At 37.8% G+C, this 23544-nt stretch overlaps 1 protein-coding gene and 1 long non-coding RNA gene across 2 annotated transcripts in view; one reads left to right on the forward strand and one right to left on the reverse strand.

Moving 5' to 3' along the window:
* The window catches only part of SLC2A13 (solute carrier family 2 member 13), a 391075-nt gene that overhangs the window by 341091 nt on the left and 26440 nt on the right, over positions 1-23544 (forward strand). The gene's annotated exons all lie outside the window — the stretch shown is intronic.
* Positions 1786-14792, reverse strand: LOC117090287. The gene is made up of 3 exons (XR_004439962.1): positions 14711-14792; positions 4457-4579; positions 1786-1964 (listed from the first exon to the last, which is right to left on the reverse strand). It is a non-coding gene; the product is annotated as an uncharacterized LOC117090287 (long non-coding RNA).

Below are 23544 nucleotides of genomic sequence, written 5' to 3' on the forward strand. Positions count from 1 at the left end.
TTGTTTCCAATTGTAACTCCTACAAATTTATTTTCAGCTGTCTTGATTTCATTATTCCATAACAAAACATAACAACCAATGTTTCCCACAGTATAATTTAAGCATTTTGAAGAATTCTCAAATATTAAGATATTAACTTTCTGTATACCGTCTACAATACCTTAAGATCTTTTCCTGAGTCTGTTTAAGGAAGTTTCCTTGAAGAAGTTGTATTCCAAGTACAGTGGAACTTCTTTTATGGAGCACCTTGGATTAGATTTTACCACAACTGAGAACATGACTTTTTGTGGACTTCTTGTAATTTTCAGGTAATGATAAATGCAATCAGATAGAAGCCTGTGTGACTTCTAATTGGATCACAGGGAAAATATATATCCTGTAGCATTTAGGATAAAAGGTGCCTTGTGCAAGGGACAGAATGTCATTTTCTTCTGTGAGTGGAAAAGGGTGATTGATTCATTAGGCACCTAGGGTCAGTTAGATATTCCTGTTAAGAATATCTTACAATTTGTTGGGCAAAGGTTTTGGTTCTGACATATCCTTCATTCCCTTCAAAATGCATTTAGAATTTTTGATCTGATCTTTCAGCATTAGAGGTTCCAGGCAAGATAAAGAGAGTCAACTTTGAAATATAAACTTGTCATCCATTTTTTTCTTAATTTTTAGTTTGTGAAATCATGTTCTCAGAAGCTGTTGTGAAACTTGCATATATTGGTATACAGATTGATTTTGTGATTTTAAATATCAGTTCTGCTGCAGCTACAATTGCTGTCACTGTAAGCTTTTTCTGGTAGCAAAATCAGTATCAGAAAGAAGTTTGTTAAATTGCAGGGAATCTGCTATGGCTAAGGAAAGTGTTTAATGAATAGACCAGCCATTAATTGTCTCTTGCTGTTAGATCCAATTACCTGTGAAACTAAGCAAATTCTGCCCACAGCTTTCTGCTCTCTTCCTGTGTTTCCAAAATGTCCCTTCAGCAAACATAATAGAGAAAAAAGCGGGCAACTCCCTTTCTAGATTCTTTATTTAAAACCTAAACTCTGATGTGCCCACTCAGATCTGGTTTTGTTGATGCCTAAGTTACTGAGGAAGTGCCACTCCTCCAACTCCCTTCACTTACCTTTGCCATTAGCAGATTATTTAAGTGGAATGGATTTTTGTTTTTAAAGAGCGCTGTCAGCAGTATTTACAACTTCTCCAAACGTTTTAAAAAATATTGTAGCATGTTTTAAATATAATAGATCAGTTTTTAAATACACTATTTCAGGCCCATGGGAATAAAGTCTCTGAAAAACAACAACAACAAGAACAACAAAGGCATTAACCTAAGAGACAGAGTATAATGCAGGCTGGAAAGATTTGTCATTTATCCTGTCTGTACTCCTTCATGATGTACCCAGATGCCCACTTCCCACACCACTTCTACCTCTTACGCCTGCTCCAACCACCCCAGGATTATTACAAATGCCTCCTAACTGGTGTCCCAGCGTCAGCCCCAACCCCTGCCTCTCCCTGCGCAAAGCAGAGCAGCCACAGTGATCCTTTTCAAACAAGGCCAGATCACACCATTTTCTGTTCAACACTCTGCAGTGGCTTCTCACATAATTTAGAATAAAAACCATGCCCTGCAGAGTCCTACACATTCTGGCCACATCCAACACACAACTCTCTGGCCTGGCCTGGCCTGCCCTTGCTGTCTTCCTGGCTCCTTCCATTGTCCCCACTGGTTGACCCTCACTGTTCTTGCCTGCCCAGCAGGCTTCTCCCTCCAGCAGGCTTCTCTCTCCAGCAGGCTTCTCTCTCCAGTAGGCTTCTCCCTCCAGCAGGCTTCTCCCTCCAGCAGGCTTCTCTCTCCAGCAGGCTTCTCCCTCACACTGTGGCACTTTCCAAGCAAGTGCCAAAGTCTTCAGGTATCTGCAGAGTGTTTTCTTTCTCTGCCCAGCGTAGTGGCTTCCCTGGGAGCCCTGTCAAAACAGTAGAACTACCCAACCTGATGTCCTAGCACTACTTACCCTGCTTCTCTTTAGTGTATATAATTCTCCATTTACATTTAACATGTAAATATAAACATTTCTGTATGTTTATCCATTTATTTTCTAGAATATAAGCTCCATGAGAGGAGAGATATTCTGTTTAGTATTGCTACACAGCAGACTAGAACAATGTGTGGAGCCTAGAAGTCACTTAGCAAATACTTGTTGAATAAATTAATTAATTAACCAATCTATGTCCCCTTTCCTTTATTCCATATTAATATAAAAGTTACAGAATAAGCTACAAAGAAATCAGGGAATACCAAAGCTATTTAATAAGCACAACATGAGTACAGTAAGTCAATTGGTTTTGACAGGTTATTATTATTAATCTAGCAGTTTCTGGTAATGAATGTTAAACTCTATCATTATGATTGTGAAGTTGTCAGTTTCTCTTTGAAATTAATCAGTGTTGCTTCACATAGCTCGAAGTATATTATCAGGTGTTTATCAGATTAGAACTATTTCTCTGATGGAATGAACATTTTATTATAATGACATTTATCCTTATCAAGGATAAGGATAGTAGTTATCAACTACTTTTGCCTTAAAATTTATAGTATTTTTACTACTTTTCTTTTTGTTAATATTTGCTTGTTACATCTCTTTTTCTTCACAAATATTTCAGCTGTTTGTATTTGCATGTGTGGGTATGTCTCCTAAATAAGATAATTAGTGTTTTTTCCCCACCACTCTAACCAACTGTCTTTTCATCAAGTCACAGCATGTTTACATTTACACACATGCAAACCAGTTTTTGTTCATAATTTAATTTCTTGTCAAATCTTTTTTTTTTATGTATTCAGACATTTCTTCTTCCTCTACTGTATCTTTTCTTTGGATACTTTGAGCCCTTTTCTTTTCTTTTCTTTTTTTATTATTATTCTGTAGTTTCATACTGATGTACCTTGATAGAGGTGTAATTTTATTATCCTAGGAAGGGATCATTGTCCTTCCTAGATATGAAGATTCTTGTTTTCCATCAGTTATGAAAAATTCTCAGCCATTATATTTTCAGATATTACTTACCAAATTATCTCTCTTCTGTCCTTTTGGAATTCCAGTGAAATGCACTCTGGCCATCACATTCTGCTTTCCCTGTCTTATAAGCTCTTGTTCACACATTTCATTTTTTAGTGCCATATTCTGAGGAATTTATTCAGATCATTCGTCCAGTTCACTGCTTTTCTTCACATATATGCAGTTTGCTGGTTAGCATATCTGTTGAAGGATTCTTTTGTCTGACTATATATATGTGTGTGTGTGTTTGTATGTATATATATTTTTTTCAAGAAGTTACATTTTATATCTTTTTAAATCTGAATGTTTTTACAGTAGCTATTTTTTAATTTTTTAGATATCTTATTTAAATAATTATACTCATGCTTATTTTTGCTCCTAAGTGATAGTTTTACAGTCTAAAGTTTAATGTGCCCGTGGCTCTGCTGTTTATTGTTGTTATCCACTGCTGGCTACTGATCACAGTAGATTGTTTCCTCATGCATTTTGTATAATTGTCATGTAAGTCTATTTTCATCAAGGTTTTATCTATGGCAATCCTGTGCAGCCTCTGTTGAGAGCTTGTCCTTCTAGAGAGTGTTTTTTTTTTTTTTTTTGCATTTGCTTCTTTTAGATGCCACAGGACTATCACCAACCAATAGGCTGGTCCCTAGAATAAGGGAACATTTATAGCGGCTGCCTTATACCCTGTACTTCAAGTGGGAACCCATAGAATGGCTGTACTTTACTTCTGCTTTCTGAAAATGAATACAAATAAATTTAGAAATTTCTGCCTTCATTGTATCCCAAGAGGCCCATGGAAGATATCTCTAGTGAGGCCTCTTTTCCAATGTCATTATCTTGGATGATTCCACACTGAGCTGCCCTTCCCAGAGGGCTTTGTTGTCCTATGACATGATTTACTTTAATGTAAATTTCCCTACTTGGAGGTTCCTAGATTATTCATTGAAATCTCAATCTGATATAATATTTTTGGCCTGTGGTTATAAATTCTCAGGATGGGGATATAGTTACATATCCATATCTATGTCTGTAGTTACATATTCATATCTATGTCTCTGTAACTTTATAGATATGGATATGTAACTGTGTGTATACATAGACACATCTACATATAGATATGTAACTATATATACACATAGTTCTAGATAGATAAATGGATAACAGTCTCAATCTAAGTTCACACAGAAACATACAAGTTTTCTTGTGTCCCACTTCCAGTGGGTAGGTATCTCTGCTTGTACCCCTTTTCATCAAGTACACTATGCTTATATTTCCAGTCTCCTACAACTCCTTGTATGAAGTGGCCCTTGCCTATTTCTCTGGCATCATTTCCTGCCACTGTATTTCTCTTACTTCTGTGCATAAACCATCTTAGTCTTTTTTCTGTTTCTCAGACATACCAAGGTTATGTTGCACTTGCTATTTACTCATAGAATGTCCTTCCACCATCTTCACATACGTCCATCTTCTTATTGTCATTCAGATCGCATATCCCCGCATGACAGGATACATAATATGAGGAGCTGCATGCAAAATGAAAATACAGGGCCCCTTATTAAAAATGATTAATAATTTCAAGACAGTACAAGCAGAGCACTAAATCAAACAGGGACTTCTAAGTATGAGGCCATATGCAGTTGCAAAGATTACACACCCATGAAGCCAGTGGGGCCTTCCTGACCAGCCCATTAACTGCCCAACCCCACTTAGTGTTTCTCTGTTATATCACTTTTGTACTTTTTTTCATCACGACAATTATCACTATATGAAATTCTGTGCTTACTTATTCATTGGCTATCTCCAGGTACTAGATTCTAAGTTCTGTGGGAATGAGGATGGCTTGTGTTGTTTGCTGCTGCAGCATCTAGAATGGTGCCTGGTTCATTAATTAGTTCGTGTAATGAGTGAGTAATGTCTGCTTTCCTAATGAGTCTCCAAGTAGCCCAAGAACCTTCTTCAACATAATATGCTAGGTCTCTACTTCCAGTTGATCTGATTTTGCACAAACCAGTGAATTTTGGATTCTAAGCCAGCCTTTTTTTTTAATAGATGAGGAAACTGAATCCCAGACCGCTTAAATAATTTGCTAAAATTCAGAAAACCAATTAAGTGGCAGAGCTAGGAAAAGAAAAATAAGTCTGCTGACTTCCAATTCTACCCTCTTTTTCCTAGGACTAGTACATTGGGTGAATTTTCCTGCTGTAATAATCTTTGTATTCAGCCACTTGACTTTTAAAATAATCTTAAATGGAGTATTTCCCAAATTTGAGTCTTAATTCTGTGCGAAGAGAAATTAGACTAGGTCATGAGGTCAGCCCTCTCAAGCAGATTGTCATTTTCTCTGGGAAAACTCTGTTTTGTTTATGGCTGTTTGCTTTATGTTTTGTTTATGCCTTTGCTACCTATAGCAGCTTCAGTTCTTTCAATCCCCCTTGGAAACAGCCTTGCCAATTCTTACTAAATATAAGTTACATTCCTATTTATATTATTCTCAGAAGAGATTTTAGCCACAAATTATTTTTCTGTTTACTGTTTTCATTCAAAGCACATCGGCACCAATTACCTTTCTGCAAAAATTCCAAGGATTTAAAGATATATTACCCTTTTGGGAAGCTCAATGGCAATTTTAGAGTTGCCCTGATTTTTTAATGTGCCTAGAAGATTGGGATATGTTCAGCTATCAGAATAAACATTACATATACGTTTACTTGGCAAAAATCTGTTTTTCATTGAACTGCAAAAAAAGGTAGACATCAATCTTCATTTTGTAATTTGTACATATCACCTGCTCCACTGCAGATGGGGAACACTTCTTACTCTAAGGATTCTGACAGGTGACACATTATTCTGTTGTAAATTTGATTCTCTGTGTACCAATCATCTGAAAGGTCTACCAAGTTTCTTTCTGAGGCATGTGAACTCATGATCCAGCCATCTGTCCTCAGTTGCCAGGCTTTAGTAATGTGAATGTGTTATTCTGCTTTGTCTCAAAACACGTTCTTGTATAATAGGCCTAACTTTAAAAAACATTCAGTTGTTCCATTTCACTGACATGCATTCTCTACCATTCGAATTGCTATTAATTGTACATACTGTTTTATGGTCTTGATTTTTCCCATCTTTTTGACCAGGTTTTTAGCTAACCCCCAGATTTGTTTTTTGCTTTTGTTTTTGTTTTTTGGTTTTGTTGGTTTTTTGGGGGGGAGAGGGTTATCTTCTTGTTTACTTTATTTGATTTACTCTACTCTGCCAGTTCTAGAGGAAATGAAGCTTAATTTTTACTATAATTTTAGAGGTTATTCTGGGTGGGTTTCTGTAAAAGTGGGCCATGTAGGGGATCCTAATGGTCAAGATTAAAGAACAGAACAGGCTGGACTTGGTGGCTCATGCCTGTAATCCCAGCACTTTGGAAGGTCGAGGTAGGCGATCACTGGAGGCCAGGAGTTTGAGACCAGCCTGGACAATATAGCGAATCCCCATTGCTACTAAAAGTACAAAAAAAAAAAAAAAAAAAAAAAAAGGCCAAGCATAGTGGCACATAACTGTAGTCCCAACTACTTGAGAGGCCAAGGCAGGAGAATCACTTGAACCCAGGAGGCAGAAGTTGCAGTGAGCTGAGATTTGCGCCACTGCACTCTAGCAGCCTGGGTGACAGAGCGAGACTGTGTGTCTCAAAAAAAAAACCAAAACCAAACAAACAAAAAACACCAGAACAGTAATTCTTGAGGTGGCTGTATTATCTGAAGTGGAGATAGTGGGGAGAAGATAGTAGGATTGTTCGAAACAAGCAGCACTTTTATTTTATTACTCTAATTTATTTGAGGGACAATTTATAAATTAGAATTTTAATTTATAACTATAAAGCTGTTGTATTATTTCATAAAATTATGTTTATATTATATATATAAAATACATAGTAGTACATTAACATGTTTACATGTCATTATAATTAATATATAATTGTGTTTATAGAAAGTATTTTGAGCTTCATTTAGTACTAAAGGAATGTAAAAGATTTTTATGGTTTCCAAAAGTGTCATGAGAAATGTCCCAGAAGATTAAAAAAAAGTGGAATGGATGTGATCTGTCTCACCAGCCTTTCAGCACTAGCCCAGGATGTTCCTGGGAGGTTGTGCATGCCCTGTCAGGAAGCCAAACACAGGAGCTGGAGTGTCTGCTCAGGACAGAAGCACTTGCTTTACAGTTAGAAACAGTTGAAAGGTTGTTATGCATAATAAGTATGTTGTAAATTTTTGATGAATTAATAGTTACTTGGGGATCTAGATTTTAGTTTACTGTTTATTAAGGTATCTCCTTTTGCTTTCCGTTTCTTATTCAAGTTAATTGATCTTCATTTAATATTCCAAAGCCCCTATATTAGTAATCTATTGCTATGTCACAAGTGATCCTAAAACTTAACAACTTCAAACAATGAACATTTATGTCTCACTCAGTTTCTCTGAGTCACAAATCCAGGAGTAACTGAGCTGAGGCTCTGGGGTGGTAACTCTCATGAGATTGCAGTCCTCTGAAGGCTTAAGGGGAGCTGAAGGATCCCCTTCCAAGGTGGTTTCCTCGTGTGCCTGGCAGGTTAATGCTGGTTGTTGTCAGGCCTTAATTTCTCTCTTTATGTGGAGTTTTCCACTGGGCATCTTGGCTGTCCTCATCACATGGCAGCTAGCTTCCTCCAAAGTGAGTGATCCAAGAAAGAGACTGACAGACACCATCATATCTTTGATCTTAGCTTCTGAAGTCACACTCCATCATTCTATAATATCAAATTGGTTACACAAGTTAACCCTATTCTGTGGGAGCTACACAAGGGCATGAACACCAGGAAGTAAGATCACTGGGAGACATTCTGGAGGCTGACTCCCACAGCCTCTAATGAAGATCTTATTAGAAGTATTCTTTAATTAAAACAATAACTTTTATGTTTACGTGGATGAAATATATAGGTTGAATTACGACTGGTTTTCAGTATGTATCCGTGTGTGTGTGTGTGTGTGTGTGTGTGTGTGTGTTTACTATAACTGGCTTATAACATATATCCATTAGCTTTTCATTTTATTTGAAAGCATACTTGCATCTAGGAATATGATTAGATTATCTGCTTCATGTTTATCATTCTCACAGAATAGAAGTTACCAATGAGAGGACAACAAAAGGGACAAAGTTGTCCTCATAATCTATGTGAAATTGACTGAAATATTTAGCTACTTTACAAGACATGGGTTATTAGATTAGCTCCTCATTTTGTGTCAAGTCACCGCTTATGCATTTTCCCATATTGCTGTTATTTATGAAAACAGAAAACCATATTCTGCTAGAGAACCAACATATAAATGAGAAAAATCTGTGCTGAAATAAGAAAATAGCATTATAATTATAGCTCAGGAAATGCAAGTCAGAAATCCAAAATAAGTTCAGTGTATGCTGAAAATGTTAGCATTGTTCAGTGTACTTAAAGATAATCACATTGCAAACATAATACAGTTTTTACCATTGTTTCCCAGCTGAAATGTTTAGGGATATTTGCGTGCTTACTTTAAATCAGGCTTGCATGCTTGCTTGAAATCATGTGTTGTTTTCATAACATCAGAATTTATACAAATAATGAAATGAATAGTTTTCATTAACCAGTACTTACTATTGAATAGTTTCCATTATCAGGTGCCTACACAAGTTATCAAATAGTACTTTTTAGGTAATTATGTTTTAAGTTTTTTTGAATAACCAAAAAACACTCTCTTACACTGATATTGAGCTTAAAACAAGTTGTTTTTCTAATAGAATATTTGGCAATATGGTTTAAAAGACTTAATGTCCACATTCTGTAATAAGCAGCTTCACTTCTAGAAATGTATTACAAGGAAATAACTAGAAAGGAAGTCAAAGGTGCATAAATGTCCATGGCAGCATTATCATTATTAAAAATAGTACAAAACCATCTAGCAGGAGAATGGTAAAATAAATGATGCTACATCTTATTGTTAGTTGGCATATAGAGTGAACTGCTGAAACCAAAATACCCATCTAAACAAAGTTTATTTCAATCATGTTATATTCTGGAGGTTTACTGGCTGGCTGTACAGCACAAGATTATTTAAAGCCTGGATTTCCTCTCCTTTTTCAGTAGTCACTAGGGTATCATACTTTCTAGCTTCTGCCTGCTCACCATCACCAAGACCTTGTGCCAGCTCATGGGAATGGAAAAAAAGGAAAAAGTGGGCAGGCAGCTTGCTTTTAAGGAAATGGTCTAGAAGTCTTATACCTCATTTCTTTTTTTGTTTGTTTGGGTTTTGTGTTGTTGTTGTTGTTTGAAATGGGTCCCACTGTGTTGCCCAGGGTGGTCTCAAACTCCTGAGCTCAAGAGATCCTCCTGTTTCAGCCTTCCAAGTAGCTGAGATTACAGGCATGCACTACTGCACCCAGAATTGTACCATATTTCTGCCCACATTCCATTGGCAAAAATTTGGTCATGTGGTCACACTCAGATCAATTAAGATGTTAAGGGCTACCCCTGCATCATGAGAGTGAATGAAATATGAAAATTGCCTTGCATAACCTTGAAAACATGTTAGGTCTAGTACCAGTTACAAAAGGTGATATACTGTATGATTTCATTAATATGAAATGTCCATAATAAGCAAATCCATACAGACAGAGAGTAGATTAGTAGTTGCCAGAGGCCAGGGGGAGAAGAGGTTTGGGAGTGACTGCTAATGGCTTTGGGCTTTTTTGGGGGGCTGATGAAAATGTTCTAAAATTAGATAGAGATGATGGCTACACAACTCTGTGAAAATACTAAAAATCACTGAGTTATATACTTTAAAAGAATGAATTAATGACACGTGAATGATCCCAATACAACTATTATAAAAAAAAATGTCCCAATGCATAAAAGGACAACAAGGAAGCTTTCCTCCCTCAACTATGGCTTGGATAGAGCAGGAAACACTCTACCCCAATAATTTAAAATCAGAAGTCAGCCCTTATGTGGCCTGACTTTATGCTTCCTGTGCCCATAAAACCTCTAGTAAAGATTTACTCAAAAGTAGCTCTGCCTCTGCAGCACCTCCAGGTGTCTAGCAACAACCAGTGTAAATCCTCCCTGGAAATAACAACGTCAATCCAAGCCTCAAATCATTCCATAGACAAAAGTCCAAAGAAAATGAGTAACTCATACCATAAAATATACAAATATAAAATCACCATGTTTAAGATGTTTAAAAAATAAAAGAGAATTTTGGAAATATGAGCAGACAATAAACAGATTTATAACTGTAATTATAAAAATTCTAGAAAAGAAATATATGATAAATTAAGTTTAAAACTGTATAGATTTATCAGCAGATTTGACTCAGTAGAATTAGTGAACTGAAAGACAGATATGAAAATGTTTCCTGAATGAAACTCAAAGAAACATTAAAAAAAAAAAAAGATATGATGCACACAGAGAGAGAGAGAGAGGTGGGGGGAGATCAAGATATAAAAGAGATTAGAATAATAAGTTTAACGTACTCCAAGTGATAGTTCTAGAAAGATAGAATGGGGAAGAGGCAATATTTGAATGTATGATAACTGAGAATATTCCAGAGTTTTTGAACCCATGGCTTTAAGAAGCACAAAGCATCCCAGCAGTAAGACAATATCCACACCAAACAGATTATAATGAGACTGCTGAACAGCAAAGAGAATAAGAAAATCTTAAAAACAGCTAAAGAGAGTGGGAAAAGAAATCATCTTCAAGGCAAGAGCAATTAGACTGACAGCTCATTTCTTCAGAAGAGAATTTAATTTTATCCTTCATGCGCTGAGAGAAAATACACAGTTAAAAACTTTAGACAAATTAAATTTAACAGAGTTTAATTGAGCAAAGAATGATTCGCAAATTGAGCAAAGAATGATTCGTAAATCAGGCAGCCCCCAGAACTAGAATAGATTCAGAGCCACTCCGGGGCTGCCACATGGTTGGATAACATTTGTGGACAGAAAAAGGAAAGTGATGTACAGAAAATGGAAGTGAAGTACAGAAACAGCTGGATTGGTTACAGCTCTGCCTTTGCCTTATTTGAACCTGCCTTTGCCTTCTTTGAACAATTGTCTGTGGTTGATTGAAGTTTGGCTACTGTGATTGGCTGAGACTTGGCTACTTGTTACAAGAGTAGGTTACAGTCTATTTTATACATCAAGTTGAGTTATAGTTAATTATGTGTGGGGAAACTTTAGGTAGAATTTAAAATATGTAAAGCAGCAGCTCTAGGCCAAATTTAATTTAACAACACCGATTTACAATTCTATGCCCAGTGAAAATATCTTTCAAGTAACGAAAGTAAAGAGTATCTGTTTGTCAAAAATTCTGTGAATCTCAAAATGCAGCAGAAAATGTGTATTATTCCAACATCAAGAATAAGGGGGTTTCTAGGGGGAAAAACACAAAAGCAACAAAGGGAGAGCTGCAAGTTTGGTGGTCACTGTTCAGGCAAGTCTTGCAATTTTGCAGAAGGGAGGTTGTTTTGTTTTGTTTTTGTTTTTGTTTTTTTGCAATTTGGCCCATTCCAGGCCATACATGATGTTCTAGGAATTACTAGCTCAAAAGAGTAATTTAGCAGGAATGCATTACTTTCTCAGTATCAGAGAACAAGAGGGTAGGTATTAGGTTCAGAGCAGAAAATTTTACAGTTCACCACATCCCTCTTTTTGGCCAAGGTGGACAAAAATCCAACACTGACCAACCATAATGAGCTCACTGAGATAAAAGTTATTAGAATGGGAGGGTGAATTTAAAGTTTCCATTTGCTTATGTTCAAGATCATGTTCTGGGATCATTTATTTTGAAATTATGTCACTGCTTAGTTTAATGACCCTAGAAATTATGCATTTAATGGGAGGGATTCCTATGAAGAGGAAAAGCAGGTGCATGAATAATCTGGAAAATTGTTCAGAGCCAAGACTTGACTTCTGTTTGAAATGCCTAAAATCAGAGGTCCCAGCCCCATCCACCTAACACAAAATATATCCTAGTAAGGGCCAGGTTGTCCATGCAGAAGAGATTCTGGTTGGCTTCACGTTAGAAAGGTTCTCAGGGATGCACATGCAGAAGTCATTTCCAAGTACTATACAAGTACCCCTACTCAGGAGGCTAAGATGGGAATAATGTTGTTGTGGTTATTTACATCCTTTGCAATTCCATATGAATTTTAGAGTCAGCTTATATTGCTAAGATTTTGATTGCACTTACATTGACTCTATAGATCAATTTGGGATGAATTGATGTCCTTACCAATAAACCGATAAACAAGGTGCATCTCTGCATTTATTTAGTCTTCAATATTTTTCAGCAATGGTTTGTAGTTTTTAATGTACAATCTTGCATGTCTTTTGTCAGATTTATTCCTAAACATTTCCTTTTCTAGTGCTATTATAAATGGAATTTTCTTTAATTCAATTTCCAGTGATTTTAGTATGTATAACTAGTATGCAGGTTTTTATGTGCCAATCTTATAAAATGCAACCTTGCTAAATTCACTGATTCTTTTTGTTGGTTCCATTAGATTTTCTACATATATGATTGTAGTGTTTGCAAAGTATAAGACGTTTAATAGACAATATAATTGTATATCTTTATGACCCAGGGAATGTGAAAGATTTTGTTAACCAGTCATAGAAAACACAGGGCATAAAGGAAAATGTACATATATGCGTACTTAAAGTTCACAATTTTGGTTCACAAAAAGATACCATAGAGAAAGTAGAAAGAGAAGCCCCACGTTGATAGAAATTTGCAATACAGTTGACCCTAGAACAACACCGGTTTGAACTGTGTGGTCCACTTTTATGTGTTTTTTTTTTTTTTTTTTTTTCATTAAATACAGCCAGCCCTCCATATCAGTGGGTTCTGCATCTACAACCAAACAGGAATCAAAAATACAGTATTTGCAGGATGCAAAACCCACATATACTGACTTTTGGTATCTGTAGGGCCAACTGCAGGACCTGAGTATGTGTGGGTTTGGGTATCCATGGGGATCCTGGAACCAGTTCCCCAATGGATACCGAAGGTGCCTGTATATACACCTGGCAGAGGCTTAGTATCTAGAATTGTGCTGCCCAAAATGGTAGTCACAAGTCACATGTTTTGAGGACTTGCAGTGTCTCTTATCTTGAATACATGCCAGATTTCAAAGACGTAGTATGAAAACAAAAGAATGTACAGAATCTTAATAATTTCTATATTGAATACATATTGAAATTAAAATATTTAGGATATATTGGGTTAAAAAATATATTACTAAAATTAACTTCACCTGTTTCCTTTTGCTTTTTGAATGTGGCTACTAGAAAATTTAAAATTTTATTTGTGGCTCATGTTGTATATTAAAGATGATCCTGATTTATCTGGACGTTCCTGTGAACCAATCAGAAAGAGACAAACAGTCCAATTGGAAAATGGGAAAGAATAGACACTATAAAAGCAGATACCCAAATGGCCAATAAATATATGAAATGGGGGCTCAAGCTCTTAATCAATAAAATGCAATTTAGAACTATATTGGCGTACCATTTTTATCAACTAGATTAATGGATACTTAAAAAAAGAAATGTTGGCTAGGTTGTAGTACGGTGTTCTCTGTATTCCACTGCTAGTGAGAATCTAAATGGTTTCAACTTCTTAGGACACAGTTTGTATTATCTATAAAAGTGACCGTGTGCACATACCCTGTAATCCAGCAGTTCTATTTATTCTGTTTCCCTGTATTTATTAGAGAAGCCATTGCACAGTTGTACCTAGAGATGTGTTAAAAATATGTGCACAGCAGCATTATTTGTAATTTTTAAAAACTGGAAACGAGTAGGGGGATGTATACATCAGGTTTAAATGGAAACGTTATTTTCATAAAGTATATATCATGGTGTACTCAAGATAAACTGTAGCTAAAGGCATCAACCTGAATGAATTTCAGAAGCATAATATTAAGAAATGAAACAAGTAATAAAATAAATCACATAATAATCCGTTAAGTTCAAAAACAGGCACAACCAAGTGATATGTATTTTTTGGAGTACGAGCATAGAAAATATCTTATACAGAAAAACAAGGATATAAATAACACAGAACTCACGATGGTAATTATCTCTGGGGCCAAGGGAGGGATCCTATCAGAAAGTGGTTCACAGAGAGCTTCTAAAGTCTGATAATGATATAGTTCCTAAGCTGATTAGTGAGTAAATTGGTGATTATCTTATTATCATTCTTTAAAGTGTACATAGATAACTTATTTGTATGTATAACAGGCTTTAATAAGTTAAAACAAACTATAAAACAACTATGGCATCAATCCGATTTTGTTTACACACAGACACACACACAAAGTAGGTTTTTAAATACATATTAGAAAAGAACTGTAAGGAGGCATACTAAAATATTAATTTATGGTGATAAGATGGCTACACGTAGATGAGTAGTTGAAGTTTGAGCCTGGAAATTTAGGTTGCAGGGCAGCTTCGATTGTTGAGCTACTTTCTAATACAAATCAGCATTCTGTTAATTGTGCTTATCAAAATATCAGCATCATTATATTACTACAGACCTGAACATGCAAACTTGGATATTTTAGGAAAATTTTAGATGATTCTTAAATTTTTCACACCTGCAGAAAGCCATGATTGGTCCATTTGATGTACTGTAGTCCTCTGTTATCCATGGTTTCTTCTTCCACTGTTTCAGTTTCCTGCAGTCAAACACAGTCCAAAAATATTAAATGAGCAATTTCAGAAATAAACAATTCATAAGTTTTAAATTGTGTACCATTGAGTAGTGTGATGAAATCATGTGCTCAGTCCCACCTGGGATGTGACTCGTCCCTTTGTCCAGTATATCCATGCTGTCTCAGCTACCTGCAACTTAATCATTTAGTAGTCTTCTCTGTTATCAGATCTTCTGTTGCAGTATTGCACTGTATTCAAGTAACCCTTATTTGTTACTTAATAATGGCCCCAAAGCACAAGAGTAGTGATGCTGGCATACTGTTATAATTGTTTTTATTTTATTATTAGTCGTTGTTAATCTCTTACTGTGCCTAACTTATAAACATATTCATAGGTTTATATGTATAGGAAAATGACACAGCATCTATAGGGTTTGGTATTAGGTATGAGGATCTTGGAATGTTTCCCTCACATATAAAGGTGAACTACTGTACATAAGTCTCCTAGAGGTAGAATAATTTTTGTTTATATACCGCAACAAGTATGAGTAATAGAATATTATTTGTATTATTATGTAATTGTCCTTGGAATTCATAAATTACTACATTCTCATTCTTTGGCCAAATTTCTATGATAGAATTGGCAGTACCATATATTACATTAGTACCAAGTACATTTTGTAGGTGATAATATTACTCTTTTCATCAATACTACTCTTTACATGATGGATTCATGGCTAGCAAATAAAAGTGAATTACCAGTAAACTTGGTGCATTTGGCCTTTTTGATTTTTAGATAATGAGGAAATTAAAAGTAGGTCTCCCAACTGTTTCTGTTCACCTAACATCATGTCATTTATTTATTAACAGACACTTTCTCTTGTCTCTTACCCTTGCTTTTTATTCATTTGCATGCTAAAATGTATCCTAATGTTACAAAATATAAAGCTTACATTACTGAATAGAAATGAGTAAGTTTACCCGTGATCGCATGAACAGAAAACGTGTTTCGATAGGGACTAAAGAGGAAGCCAAGAAGTAGATCAAAGTGTGATTAAAAGGTTAACAAAAATACTATGCCTGGGATAAATAAATAAAGTGAACTGAAAGAAAAAAATAATCTCCCAGAAATCCAGATGAAGGATTTCTCTGTCCTTTAGAGAACACATCATATCCCCAGGGAATATTGTAATGTGTAAAACTTTATTGAAGAAAAAGTATTCCTTTCTGTCCTTGGGGCTGGCAGAATGCATGCATTTTTAATAATAACAACAGGCCGGGTGCAGTGGCTCATGCCTGTAATCCCAGCACTTTGGGAGGCCGAGGCAGGCGGATCACCTGAGGTCAGGAGTTCGAGATCAGCCTGGGCAATACTGTGGAACCCCCGTCTCTACTAAAAATACAAAAATTAGCCGAGTGTGGTGACACTTGCCTATAATCCCAGCTACTGGGGAGGCTGAGGCAGGAGAATCTCTTGAACCTGGGAGGCAGAGGATGAGGTGAGCTGAGATCACGCCATTGCACTCCAACCTTTGCAACAAGAATACATCTCCATCTCACCAAAAAATAAAAATAAAAAAAATTTAAAAAAATAACAATAGTAATTACTGTTATTTTAATACTAAGTTCATTTCATGCTAAGCATTTTTAAATGAAAATACCATGTCTCAGGTAGGTTAAGTAACTTGATGGAGGCCACTGGTGGAAGGTAGTAAGTGGTGAAGCCAGAATTCAAACTTGGGCCTATTACACTGCAAGGCTTGTGTGTTAAACTTTGTATAAAACTAGGCATATACCCAAATCCCTCTAATTTTCTCCGCAGCTTTTAACCAGATTGAGTCACTCCTGATATATAGATCAGAGGTTTACCTTAACATCTAGGTAGACTACATTGTTTTACTACATTACAGAACTTCAATGTTATTTATTTTTTAAAAAAAGAAAAAACACAGAAAATATGCCTATGTCTCTGATTAGATTTGTGTAAAAAAATCCTCTGGCTATTATGATCACCATGCCAAGAACAAAGGCAAGTGGACAAAGAACTAGCTCAAACTAGGTTATTTAGTAAAATCTCAATTCCATCAGTTCTGTCTCACAGAGGAAACAGTCATTGCACCTGTTACAGGAGAGAACGGATTTAAATATAGACAAATTAACCCCTTGAGTAAAGATAGTACAGAGAATGATTCACCCACCAAAGCTGAGCCCAGATTTAATACTCTCTGTCTGAAGTTTCCCCAATTCCTAAAAGTTTATGACTCTGATTTTCTGCGCTGTGGTCAGGGCAGCCAGATGGATTGACCATCCTGAGCCCCACGGCTGAATATCGGGCTCTTCCTGTGCTTTATATGGAAGGGCCTGCTTAGAATACACTCCAGATGCCTTGAAACTCCCTTTCCTTATAAGTTAGAACACATGATCAGCCCCAGAGAGCTTTCTGGGTGTATTAGTCCGTTTTCATGCTGCTGATAAAGACATACTCAAAACTGGTAAGAAAAAGAGGTTTAATTGGACTCACAGTTCCACGTGGCTGGGGAGGCCTCAGAATCATGGAGGTGAAAGACACTTCTTACATGGCAGCAGCAAGAGAAAAATGAGGAGGAAGCAAAGGCGGAAACCTCTGATAAACCCATCAGACCTCGTGAGACTTATTCACTATCACCAGGATAGCATGGGAAAGACTGGCCCCCATGATTCAATTACCTCCCCCTAGGTACCTCCCACAATACTTAGGAATTCTGGGAGATACACCTCAAGTTGAGATTTGGGTGGGGACACAGCCAAATCATATCATTCCACCCCAGCCCCTCCAAATCTCATGTCCTCACATTTCAAAACCAATCATGCCTTCCCAATAGTCCTGCAAAGTTTTAACTCATATCAGCATTAACTCAAAAGTCCACAGTCGAAAGTCTCATCTGAGACAAGGCAAGTCCCTTCCGCCTGTGAGCCTGTAAAATCTAAAGCAAACTAGTTACTTCCTAAATACAATGAGGATACAGGTATTGAGTAAATTCAGCCATTCCAAATGGGAGAAATTGACCAAAACAAAGTGATTATAGGCCCCATGCAAGTCCAAAATCTAGCAGGGCAGTCTAATTTTAAAGCTCCAAAATGATCTCCTTTGATTCCAGGTCTCACATCCAGGTCATGCTGATGCAAGAGGTGGGTTCCCATGGTCTTGGGCAGCTCTGCCCCTGTGGCTTTGCAGGGCACAGCCTCCCTCCTGGCTGCTTTCACTGGCTGGCATTGAGTGTCTGTGGCTTTTCCAGGCTCATAGTGCAAGCCGTCGGTGGATCTACCATTCTGGAGTCTGGAGGATGGTGGCCCTCTTCTCACAGCTCCACCAGGCAGTGCCCCAGTAGGGACTCTGTGTGGGAGCTCCGACCCCACATTTCCCTTCAGCAGTGCCCTAGCAGAGGTTCTCCATGAGGGCCTTACCCCAGTAGCAAACTTTTGCCTGGGCATCCAGGCGTTTCCACACATCTGAAATCTAGGCGGAAATTCCCAAACCTCAATTCTTGACTTCTGCGCACCTGCAGGCTCAACACCACATGGAAGCTGCCAAGGCTTGGAGCTTCCACCCTCTGAAGCCACAACCAGAACTGTATGTTGGCCCCTTTCAGCTGTGGCTGGAGCAGCTAGGACACAGGGCACCAAGTTTCTAGGCTGCACACAGCATGGGGACCCCAGTCCTGGCCCATGAAACCACTTATTCCTCCTGGGCCTCCGGTCCTGTGATGGGGGGGGGCTTCTATGAATGTCTCTGAAATGGCCTGGAGACATTTTCCCTATGGTCTTGGGGATTCGCATTAGGCCCCTTGCTACTTATGCAAACTTCTGCAGCCGGCTTGAATTTCTCTCCAGAAAATGGGTTTTTCTTTTCTACTACATCGTCAGGATGCAAATTTTCTAACGGTTATGTCCTGTTTCCCTTTTAAAACAGAATGATTTTAACAGCACCCAAGTCACTTTTTGAATGCTTTGCTGCTTAGAAATTTCTTCCACTAGATACCCTAAATCATCTCTCTCAAGTTGAAAGTTCCACAAATCTCTAGGGCAGCAGCAAAATGCTGCCAGTCTCTTGCTGAAACATAGTAAGAGTCTGTAAAAATTTTCTCCCATTCTGTAGGTTGCCTGTTCACTCTGATAGTAGTTTCTTTTGCTGTGCAGAAGCTCTTCAGTTTAATTAGATTCCATTTGTCAACTTTGGCTTTTGTTGCCATTGCTTTTGGTGTTTTAGTCATGAAGTCCTTGCCCATGCTTATGTCCTGAAAGGTATTGCCTAGGTTTCCTTCTAGGGTTTTTATGGTTTTAGGAATAACATTTAAGTCTTTAATCCATCTTGAATTAATCTTTGTATAAGGTGTAAGGAAGGGATCCAGTTTCAGCTTTCTACATATGGCTAGCCAGTTTTTCCAGCACCATTTATTAAATAGGGAATCCTTTCCCCATTTCTTGCTTTCATCAGGTTTGTCAAAGATCAGATGGCTGTAGATGTGTGGTATTATTTCTGAGGGCTCTGTTCTGATCCATTGGTCTATATCTCTGTTTTGGTACCAGTACCATGCTGTTTTGGTTACTGTAGCCTTGTAGTGTAGTTTGAAGTCAGGTAGCATGATGCCTCCAGCTTTGTTCTTTTGGCTTAGGATTGTCTTGGCAATGTGGGATCTTTTTGATTCCATATGAACCTTAAAGTAGTTTTTAACAGTTCTGTGAAGAAAGTCATTGGTAGCTTGATGGGGAATGGCATTGAATCTATAAATTATCATTATGGCCATTTTCACAATATTGATTCTTCCTATTCATGAGCATGGAATGTTCTTCCATTTGTTTATGTCCTCTTTTATTTCGTTGAGCAGTGGTTTGTAGTTCTTGAAGAGGTCCGTCACATCCCTTGTAAGTTGGATTCCTAGGTATTTTATTCTCTTTGAATAAATTGTGAATGGGAGTTCACTCATGATTCATGATTTGGCTCTCTGTTTGTCTGTTACTGGTGTATAGGAATGTTTCTGATTTTTGCACATTGATTTTGTGTCCTGAGACTTTGCTGAAGTTGCTTATCACCTTAAGGGGATTTTGGGCTGAGACAATGGGGTTTTCTAAATATACAATCATGTCATCTGCAAACAGGGACAATTTGACTTCCTAACCGTTTGACAAAGGGCTAATATCCAGAATCTACAAAGAACTCAAACAAATTTACAAGAAGAAATCAAACAACCCCATCAAAAAGTGGACAAAGGATATGAGCACACACTTCTCAAAAGAAGACATTTATGCAGTCAACAGACACCTGAAAAAATGCTCATCATCACTAGCCATCAGAGAAATGCAAATCAAAACCACAATGAGATACCATCTCACACCAGTTAGAATGGTGATCATTAAAAAGTCAGGAAACAACAGGTGCTGGAGAGGATGTAGAGAAATAGGAACACTTTTACACTGTTGGTGGGACTGCAAACTAGTTCAACCATTGTGGAAGACAGTGTGGCGATTCCTCAAGGATCTAGAACTAGATGTACCATATGACCCAGCCATCCCACTACTGGGTATATACCCAAAGGATTATAAATTACTCTACTACAAAGACACATGCACACGTATGTTTATTGCAGCACTATTCACAATAGCAAAGACTTGGAACCAACCCAAATGTCCATCAATGATAGACTGGATTAAGAAAATGTGGCACATATACACCAGGGAATACTACGCAGCCATAAAAAAGGATGAGTTCATGTCCTTTGTAGGGACATGGATGAAGCTGGAAACTATCATTCTGAGCAAACTGTCTTAAGGACAGAAAACCAAATACCGCATGTTCTCACTCATAGGTGAGACTTGAACAGTGAGAACAGTTGGACACGGTGGGGAACATCACACACTGTGGCCTGTTGTGGGGTGGGGGAAGGGGGAAGGGATAGCATTAGGAGATATACCTAATGTAAATGACGAGTTAGTGGGTACAGCACACCAACATGGCACATGTATACCTATGTAACAAACCTGCACATAGTGCACATGTACCCTAGAACTTAAAGTATAAAAAATAAGCAAATAAATAACAAGAGTCACCTTTGCTCCATTTTTCAGCAAGTTCCTCATCCCCGTCTGAGATCACCTCAGCCTGTACCTTATTGTTCATATCACTGTCCGCATTTTTGTCAAAGCCATTCAACATGTCTTTAGGAGGTTCCAAACTTTCCCACATTTTCCTTTCTTCTCTTGATCCTTCCAAACTGTTCCAACCTTTTTCTGTTACCCAGTTCCAAAGTCAAGTTCACATTTTCGGGTATCTTTTCAGTGACGCCCCACTCTACTTGTACCAATTAACTGTATGAGTCCGTTTTCATGCTGCTGATAAAGACATACCCAAAACCGGGGGGAAAAAAAGAGGTTTAATTGGACTTAACAGTTCCACATGGCTGGGGAGGCCTCAGAATCATGGTGAGAGGCAAAGGGCACTTCTTACGTGGTGGTGGCAAGAGAAAAATGAGGAGGAAGCAAAAGGAGAAAACCCTGACAAACCCATCAGATTTCATGACACTTATTCACTGTTACAAGAATAGCATAGAAAAGACTGGTGGCCCCCATGATTCAATTAGCTCCCCCGGGTACCTCCCACAACACGTAGGAATTCTGAGAGATACAATTCAAATTGAGATTTGGGTGGGGACACAGCCAGTGTTACTGGGGAGACTCAATGTTACTGGGGAAACTTCTACACAATTTAAACACAAAGGTTTCTCAACAGCAGACTGCCTCTTACTTTGTAATAAAAGCATAGCAAGACTTCCTTAAGTTAAAATATGCTTTCCCCTAAGATTTTTGTCTTTATGTCCTAAGATTTGGTCTTATTTCTAGGCATAGATCCATACTATGATTATCTTGACCCCACCAAGTACAAGCCCATCTAGAATCCAAGATAGAGCCTAGACGTTGGGTAATTTCCAGTTCCTGTATTCACAAGACACCCATAAGTCAAGATTATCCACTGCTTCGTTGTTCAGAATACTACTCATTACCAGCTGTTAGAACTGATCTGCAAATACACGCAAATGTGCTAAATCCCCTCCTTCAGGGTATGTGAGGGTCCTGTACGAGCCCACCCACTAACTTTTGCCCTTTGCTACTAGATCCTTTCCACCCATTCTAAAGAGAAGCACAACAAATGTCTACTAATATCTGTTTTATGTTGTATGCTTGTGTATCTGTTTGTGTGTGTTGGAAAATAACTACGGTATTAAAGTATAACTTTCAAAACTTGCTCTGGACTATAATATAGAAATTCATACCAAGAATAAGGGATAAACTGAATTACTAATTCATTCTCTCCTTACATAAAACCGCTTTGAAAATAAGGAAATTTCGGCCGGGCGCGGTGGCTCAAGCCTGTAATCCCAGCACTTTGGGAGGCCGAGTCGGGCGGATCACGAGGTCAGGAGATGGAGACCATCCTGGCTAACACAGTGAAACCCCGTCTCTACTAAAAAATACAAAAAACTAGCCGGGCGAGGTGGCGGGCGCCTGTAGTCCCAGCTGCTCGGGAGGCTGAGGCAGGAGAATGGCGTGAACCCGGGAGGCGGAGCTTGCAGTGAGCCGAGATCCGGCCACAGCACTCCAGCCTGGGCGACAGAGCGAGACTCCGTCTCAAAAAAAAAAAAAAAAAAGAAAATAAGGAAATTTCAAAACCATGAGACAATATTTTGTTACATTTGTCAAATGGTGAAAATGATTCCTTCATTAAACAAATACGTATTGATCCCCAACTGTGTGCATGTCACTGTACTAGTCCCTGGGGCATAGTGGTGACAATGGCAGGTGATGTGGAGGAGGTGCTGTGGAAGGCTGGAGAGGGGCAGGCCAGACTGTGCAGGGCTCCCCCAGTGGGAAGCCAGGCTCTCTTTAGGAGGCTGGGTGTGACAGTAGGTGTGACATGATTTTCTTTGTTCCAGTGCCAGGAACAGATTAGAAGGGAGGATAGAGTGAATTTTAATAGACCTGTTAAGCTATTCACTCACCCAAATGGTAGAAAACTCATCTTTCATTTGGAAGGATTGAGATAGATCTTCTCAGTTTTACAGTTATGTTTCATTGCTGATAATCAGTAAGGTGCTTCAGAACTTCCTATACAAATCAGGAAGTGAGAAAAAAAGGCAATTGCAGTTAAAATACTTAATCTGTGAAGCTATTATGTTTTCACTTTCACAGTAACTTGAGATGAAATATTGTGAAACTGCCTTACAGTTTACAGTTTTATGATAATGACTTTCCATCTCATTATTTACAAAGTTCTCATACGTCGGTAACTAATGGCACAAGTTCTGTTTTAAATAATTGCTGAGACACTCCACATGTATTTTCATCCTCTAAGCAGCTTCTAGGGGAAGTTTTTTTTAAAAAATTTCTTTTAGTTCCTTACTGACATGACTGTATCAGAAAAAGTCATTATGTAGCTCCATGTTTTCGTGTGTGTATTATTAAAAGACTGCTTAACACTGCCATCTTATTGCATTAGAATGACTGTTCTCCTGGTAATACATTTGTAGTGTTGACATCACTACTCTCAAATTAGTTACTTAGTTATTGAGATTGTTATGTGATATTTTAACTTCTAGCTCATCCAGTCATCCTTTCTGTTCTAATTATTGTTTTGAGGTTTTGGGGCAAAATGGATACTGAGTCAAAAGAGAATATAGAGGACACAGAGGCACAGACCTGCTAAGATGCTGCTCATTTTAATTCCTAATGATCTTTGAGAAGCATTT

Source organism: Trachypithecus francoisi, unplaced genomic scaffold (genome assembly GCF_009764315.1).
Source record: "Trachypithecus francoisi isolate TF-2019V2 unplaced genomic scaffold, Tfra_2.0 Lachesis_group11, whole genome shotgun sequence".
NCBI classification, from domain to species: domain Eukaryota; kingdom Metazoa; phylum Chordata; class Mammalia; order Primates; family Cercopithecidae; genus Trachypithecus; species Trachypithecus francoisi.